Below are 7,652 nucleotides of genomic sequence, written 5' to 3' on the forward strand. Positions count from 1 at the left end.
TTGTCTGTCTCTCTCTCCCTGTCTCACTTTCCTCTCCATACACCTGCAATCCCCTCCCAGATAAACTATTTTCACTAGAAAACCTGTGTAATAGTTCATTTTATGTGTCAACTTGACTGGGCCACCAGGTGGCTGGAAAAACATGACTTCTGGGTGTGTCTGTGAGGGGGTGCTCGGATGAGATTAGCATTTGAATTGGTAGACTGAGAAAAGCAGATGGCCCTCCTCCGTGTTGGGTGGGCATCATGCAATCCATTGAGGGCCTGCATAGAACAAAATGGCAGAGGAATTAATCACCTTATTGCTGAGCTGCAACATTGCTCTCCTGGTCTCAGTGCTCCTGGACCTTAAGCTTTCAGACCTGGAGTGGAATCTCCACCATCAGCTATCTGACTCTCGGACCATCAAAGTATACTGCTGGCTTTCCTGGGCCTATAGCTTGGAGATGGCAGACAGGGGGACTTCTCAGTCTCCATAATTGTGTGGGCCAGTCCCTTAAAATAAATACACGTATCCTCTTGGTTCTGTTCTCTGGAGAACCCTGACTTGAACACCTTGTCTCAGGGTCTGCTCCGGGGAAACCCAGCGGAGATGGCTGGCCATCTGTGATTTTGTGGAAGCATCTTGACCTCAGGAACAAGTACAGGGAACAATTCCCTAGGGGTTCTTGTCAATACTGAAATAGCTGGGAAGTTGTAGAGCGTTAGAGATCTGCCTTTAAAGCTAGGTGACTCTGTTCAGATCCCAGAATTGCCTCTTACCACCTGTGTAAGCTTGGGCACTGTCTTAATCCTGGTGAAACTCAGTTTCCTCATCTGTAAAACGAAAGGAGTAATCTCTTTCACCAGGCTAGGGCAAAGCTCAGAAACAATGTCCTTTTACATGAAAGGACTTTGTACATTGAAAAAGTGCATGCAGCATGAGCCCTGTAATTGAGAGGCATTGGGACTTAGGAGAAGGACACAGACCTTGGAGTCAAACACAGCTTTGTTCGTCCCTAATTGGCTGCATCTCATCTGCATGCTCTTGGTCAAGTAACTTAACCACTTTGAGACCCAGTTCCTCATCTGCTGAATAGACATGCTCATTAGGGTCCTAAGGATGTATTAGGGTAAAGACTGTAACAAAGAGGCCCCCAAATGCAGCGATTTTAAGTATACAGAAGTTCATTTTGTCTCTCACACAAGAGTCAATGTGAGTGTTTCCAGGCAGACATCGCCATGAAGCCATTCAGGGACCCAGATTCCTTCTACTTTGTCACTCTGCTAATATCGGCATGGCCAAGTGCGCTCACCAGCAGTACATCTATGGAGCGGGGACTAGCAACTCCTTTTAAGGTGGTGACATGCAAACTCATCACCTCTGTTTAGTTCCCACTGGTCGGAGTTAGTCACATGGTCACACCTAGTTGCAAGGGAGGCTGGGAAATCTCATCTCTTATCTGAGCACCAAAGCTATGTGTCTTGCTAAAATTTGGAGGGGGCTCTATTACCTCCTTGTTGTGAAGCTTAAACCAGATCTTGTCTGCCAAGATTTAGTTATTACTCATCTTGATTGTTAGAGCAGCCGACAGGAGGTTCTGGATCCTGAGGATAAATTGAGAAGGGGGCATCTGTAATAAGCCGGGATCCTTTCAGAGACCCCTTTGCAGAGTCAGAGCCTCTCCCTTCCCTGCCCCGCTCCTGCACTACAGTTCCGTGAGCATCCCCGCCCTGGTTCCGTGGAGCCCACCTTTGTGAGTGAACCTGTTTCCAAGCCATGACTGGGCAGGGTGGTGGACTAAACTGGAGGAATTCAGCATTGACTGGGGTGATCAAGCAGAAGACATGAAATCCGGGCTCACCTGTGTAGGCCACCAGCATCAGTGAAATCCCGCCTGGTGGCAGTGGGGTGGGGGTGGTGGGGGACAATCTTCCGAGGGCCGGTCAAGTGAGGGAGAAAGGACAGGGATATGGTGACTAAGCAAGGAGCCTGGGAACAAACTCTGAATTCTACTCCTTCCTTTGCCTTGAATGTGCTGAGGGGCTTTAAGCATACCTTTGTGTCTCCCTTGCCCCCACTTTCCACATCTGACTCTGGTTTTTTATGAGTCCAAGGCAGACCGACCAACGAGTCTTTACTCACCCCCGCCTGGCTTTTTCCAGGTTTATTTGGGGGGCAAAATTCATATTTGGGCTTGGTTTAGCTTGGGGCTTAGGAACGAGGTCCGCACAGTCATTTAGTCTAGTGATGTTTATTGAGCACCTACTGTGTGCCAGGCTGTGCTATTGTAGGTTCTAGTTGCTCACGGGTAGAGGGTGGTGGAGAAACAAGCAGGCTTCCCATGCAGTCCCGTGAGTGATGGAGGGTGGGCTGCCGGAGTCAGGGCTGACCATGCCCAGAAGACTTCCGGAGAGACAGGGGTTTGTATTAGTAATAGGAGGGGCTGATGTTTGCTGAGTCTTTTCCACGTGCCATGTTTTGTGCTAAGGGGATTGCAAACAGTATCTCACAGGTCTTGAGCCCTAAAAGGTAGATTCTATTATTCACACTAGTTTACAGATGAGAAGGCTGAGGATCAGAGAGGTTAAGTAACTTGCATCAAGTCACACAGCTTCTAAGAGGGATAACTGGGATTTGAAGCCAAGCCCGTTGTCAGCACACTGCAGTCCCATAAGCCAAACCCTGGCCCATGGTTTGCTTTTGTAAATAAAGTTTTATTGGAACATAGACAAACCCATTCATTTACATATTTTCTGTGGCTGTTTTTCCTCTAATGGCAGAGTTGGTTCTGCCCAGAAAAAGTTTACTGAATCCTGCTTTGTTACATGCAGTTATTTCATTCCCACGCCAGTCTGATTATGGCCACCCCCTTACACCAGGTGGGGAAACTGAGGCAGAGAGCGGCACTGTTGCTCATCTGAGGTAACCCAGCAGAGTGACTGCAGTCTGGTCCGCGAGTTGCGCTGTGAATGTCCTGTTCTTCCAGTCCTCCCTGCAAGTTTAATTTTCACATTTCATATAGCAGGAGGAAGAGGAAAGGTACTTGTTAGAACTGGCTATGAGCAGATGTCAAAATATTTTCTGTAGCACCAGAAATGTGCATCAGGAAGGAAAATCTCGAGGACCGGAACTTTCAGTATTTTTCTTTGTGGTGACCACACATCGGGGGAGGGGGGGAGCTTTGGCAGCCTGCCCCAAATGGTCTGTCCACGGGAGGCTGTGGGGCGGGCTGGAAAAAGCTGTGAATGGTAGCACCGGGCGCCGGGGGTTGCTGCAAGCGTTAACTGAGGTGACACATGCAAAGAGCCCAGTCTGTGTCTGACAACAGAGGGTCCACACATGCATTTGCTCTTCTGTGTCCTAGAGCCGTTGCCAAGGAATATTCTTAGTTCGGGCAGTATCAGATTGGTGTGGGCGGCTCTCCCTGAGGTCTCTCACCTGCAAGCTGGCTCTCCCTGGTTGTGTGGCCTCAGATCGCTGTCAGGGTGTCCACTATGTAGGCTGCAGGTGCACACTCCTGGTCTTGAGTTCACAATAAATGTTTCTCCACTCCCCTGCCTTCCGCTCTGGGCTGTAAGCTCCCCCAGCGCTCCAGCTGTGTCTCCCTTAGCCCAAGGCTGCAGAAGGAGAGCCTGAGAAGGATGTGGCATGGAGGGGCCCACCTGCCTTTCTTGTTGCTGTTTTTATTATTTTGCTACTTTTACTTCTACTTGGCACCAAGTATTGTTGAAAATCCACAACTTTGGAAAACGTTTATTTCCACCCCCCACCATGGGCAAACACCACACCTTACATCATTACAGGAGCTTTAAAGAAACAAACTACAGTTCATTTCTGAAACTTTGTCCCTAGCCGAATGAGAGCCTTGGAGAAGATAAAAGGGATGCCCCTTCTGAAGCTGGGTTATTACCTTACATCCTTTAAAGTGATCAAATTACGGATCATCAAAGGAGAACGGATGGCGGAGAACAGAGGGTGCTTGCTTCCATCGCCTTCCAGATGGCGCCACTTATTAATGCACATGTCGTTGTGCGCAGGCACTTAAGGCCCCGGGGAACTGACAGCCACACTTTCAAGGGCTGAGCTGGAGCAGACTGAATGGGATAAACAAGCTAACGAGTGGACATCACTTTGCTCGGTGCCTGGCACCCGGGAAACGCTTCATAACCATCAGCCACTATTCCTCCGGCGGACTGAAAGCAGTTTCCAGCTGGGGTGACTGTGTTGGGTGCCCGAAATGCCTCAATCGGCAGCTGCCCAAAAAGGTATGTCCCTCCCCAGAACAAGTGAATGGGGCCTTGTTTGGAGAAAGGATCTTTGCAGGTGTAATTAAGGATCTTGCGATGAGATCCTTCTGGATTATCTGGTTGGTCCTGGCCCCAAATCCAATGAATGGTGGATTTGAGAGGGGGAGAAGACACAGACATAGAGGAGGGCGGATGCAGAAGAGACCACCGTACGATGATGGAGAAAGAGATGGGACTGGGACATGGACACCCAGGCCAAGGAAGGGCCGAAGCTTGCGGTGGCCACCAGGCGCTAAGAGAGAAGCCTCAGAGGCAACCAGCCCTGCCGACACCTGGATTTGGATGTCTCCTCTCCAGAATCTTGAGAGAATAAGTTTCTTCTGTTGTTTGAAGCTGCTCAGTTTCTGGTAATTTGTTGCTGCGGCCACAAGAAGCCAATACGGTACCCGGTTTGGATGGTGCGCTTTTCTTTTCAAATAAAACTGTTTCCTGCTCAACCTGGGGTGTTTGGCTCCCAATGTCACTCATGGTCACACAGGGAGTCACTTTATAAAAAAACAAAACAAAACCAAGGGGCATGTCCACTAAGCACCCTGCCTTTACAGGGCCCTGGACTGCCGTTTGCTGATTCCTGAGCTCGGTAATCTTTTAGGTGCCATGCACATCTGAGATTCTTTGATTGAAGGGTGGAGTGGGGACTAGGAAGGGGACATCCGATGACTTTTCTTAATTCTCTCTTCCCTTTCCCATCCCTGTGGACTCCAGCTTGGAGATTGTGCTGTTGTTTCAGAAGCCACTGGATGGTCCAGCGAAATTACAGCATCAGCCACAGATGCAACCTGCATGTGCAATATATTTATTTACATTGTTTAAAAGATTTTATATATTTGAGAGAGAGAGAGAGAGAATGAGCTGGGGGGAGGGGCACAGGGACACACTCGGCAGGGAGTGTGGAGCCCTACGTGGGGCTAATCCCAGGACCCTGAGATCATGACCTGAGCTGAAGTCAGACGCTTAACCGACTGAGCCACCCAGGTGCCCCTGCACATGCAATTTAAAATTTCCTAGTGGCCACATTAAAAAAGTGGAAAAAAAACCCAGGTGAGATCAATTTTTTCTGTTATCAGTCTTTTTTCATTTTGGTTTCTCAGCGATGTGATGACCAGCTTTTCCAAAAAACCTACGGTGCATAGGTCATCCACCGTAAGGCTTGATCTTCGAAGAGAGTATTAAGAAAACAAAACGAAAGAAGCCACCCCAAATAGGAAGATGGGTGTTTCTCAAGGTGGGGAGTGTGTGCCATTCCGGGGGCATGAAAGATCATTCTAGGTGGTGGTCATCAGACTGGACATTGAAGAACTGCAAATCTTGTGGCGGAAAATGCTTTTTCAGCTCCCTCTCATTCCCGTGATGGCTCGGAGCTGACAGTCTGGCTCGCTGGCCTCTGTCTTGAACTCCTGCCGATCTCCCATTTAAATGAGATGCAGCAGGCCTCAGGCTCAGCTTATTTTTACAGCCGATTATGGAAAATCATGCCAGTTTTCCATTAATAGTGATAAAAGATCTTATTGGAAAAGTTACTTATTTTGGTAAGAGCAATTTGGTTTGAAGGACGGTATTAGGGAAGTAATTATAGAGATTGCCCCCAAACGCTGAAGGTGACAGGAGCCTCGCGAGGTCAGATACACCGCCCCAGTTGGAAGTGCGTGCGCATGTGTGTGTGTTGGAATCACGCAGCCTGTACGTTTACTTTTCTAACCATACAAGAAGTCCCTGGGATGCAGGTGTTTATGAACCAAGGTAAATCATTCTGAGCAGCAAACAGCAGTGCAAAATTAAAATCCCTCAGCAATTAAAGGGCAAAGCTGTCACCTGTTAAGAAACACCCGCTGGAATTAATAAAGCAGCAAGAAGGTTATTTTAGAAAGGCGTCAAAACTATACCAACAGCCCCAAACCTAGGTGAATTTTCTTTCCTCTTTGGGTAGGTGGAGGCCAGCCAGATAACCTTTCCTTGACTTTAAACCAAGCCAGAGAGGCCCGCCTTGTAGTTGGCGGCCACCTCTAACAAGGGCAGCGTGTAGAGAAGAGACAGGTGCCTTGAATCCATTCTTAACTGGAGAATCGGAATGGAATCAGCTGTGCATAGGATGTTTACTGAAATCTCGTAATTGCAGGCAGAAGGGTGGGAAAGACGTCGGGAAAATAGGTATGTTAAAGCCTTCTTGAAGAGCTATACACCTTTCAGAAAGAGGGGGGGCCCTTCCACGAGACACAAGACAGCTAGCCTAGACTCTGACGGAGCATCAACGAATGGAGATAAACTCAAGGCAGCCGGACCTTTCTTGGGTACGCAGACTAAGGAGACATGACGACCACGTGAAGTACATGAGCCTTGATTGGATTCTGGGTTAATTAATTAAATGAATAGAACATTCCTGGGGGTGTTGGGGAGATTTCCATGTGGGCTGCCTAGAAGGTACCAGTATTGTCTGATTAAATCTTATGGGCGTGCTAATGGTCCTATTGCACAGTGGTGACGTTGGTGAACGTATTTGTTCTTGAGAAATATAGGCTGAGATATGTAGGGATGAAATGTCATGATGCTACCAGTTATTTTCAAATAATTCAGCAAAAAAATATGGATGAAGATAAGCAAATGTGGCAGAGTGTTAACGATTGATAAATCTAGATGAATCTCAGTGTTTATGATCCTATTATTATTTGAACTTTTCTATGGGATGATAGATTCTCATAAAAAAGAGGTGGGAAAAATTTTCCAACTGCACGAACGGGCTGCAGAGAGATGGGGTCAGACTCATTGCTTTGTGGTTTTCCTTGCTTCTATGGAAATGCACATTTGGTAGGTTAAGTGTATCAGTGGAACCCCTTAGAGGTTCTGGCTTCACTGAATGGTTTCTTTTTAGCACACCATCTGTGCGAACAAGGCTCCTAGGGAAAAGGATTCTCTTCTGGGCTTTACAAGCATTAACAGACCACAGAAGCTCCCTTTGCATTGGGACTTTCTTCTCTGCTGGATCCAGGACAGCATGATTCTGCTCTCCCTGCCTCCCGGGTATCTCAGGCTTATGGCATCTCCCTCTTGTACTGAGGCAATGATTCCCAGTGTCTAAGCTGGGTTGGCAAATAAACGGCACACCTGCTCACGCTCCCACTCCTGGCTCCCTGGAAGACATCACTAATCAATCCCAACACAAAGCTCCAGCCAGTCACCACTAATCAATCGTGGAGAAATAGTCACTTGACAGTCTGGACAACTTCGTTCCCCTAAAAGTTTTTAAGCAAAACAAGTATAAATTCGAGTTACTCCAAACCTGTTACAAATGATGTCCTGGTCCTCATGGTCACTCATCCCTCTTCATAGCCTTCTCCTACCAACATAATAAAACAGGATATTATCTTG

Source organism: Neomonachus schauinslandi, chromosome 5 (genome assembly GCF_002201575.2).
Source record: "Neomonachus schauinslandi chromosome 5, ASM220157v2, whole genome shotgun sequence".
Classification (NCBI taxonomy): Eukaryota; Metazoa; Chordata; class Mammalia; order Carnivora; family Phocidae; genus Neomonachus; species Neomonachus schauinslandi.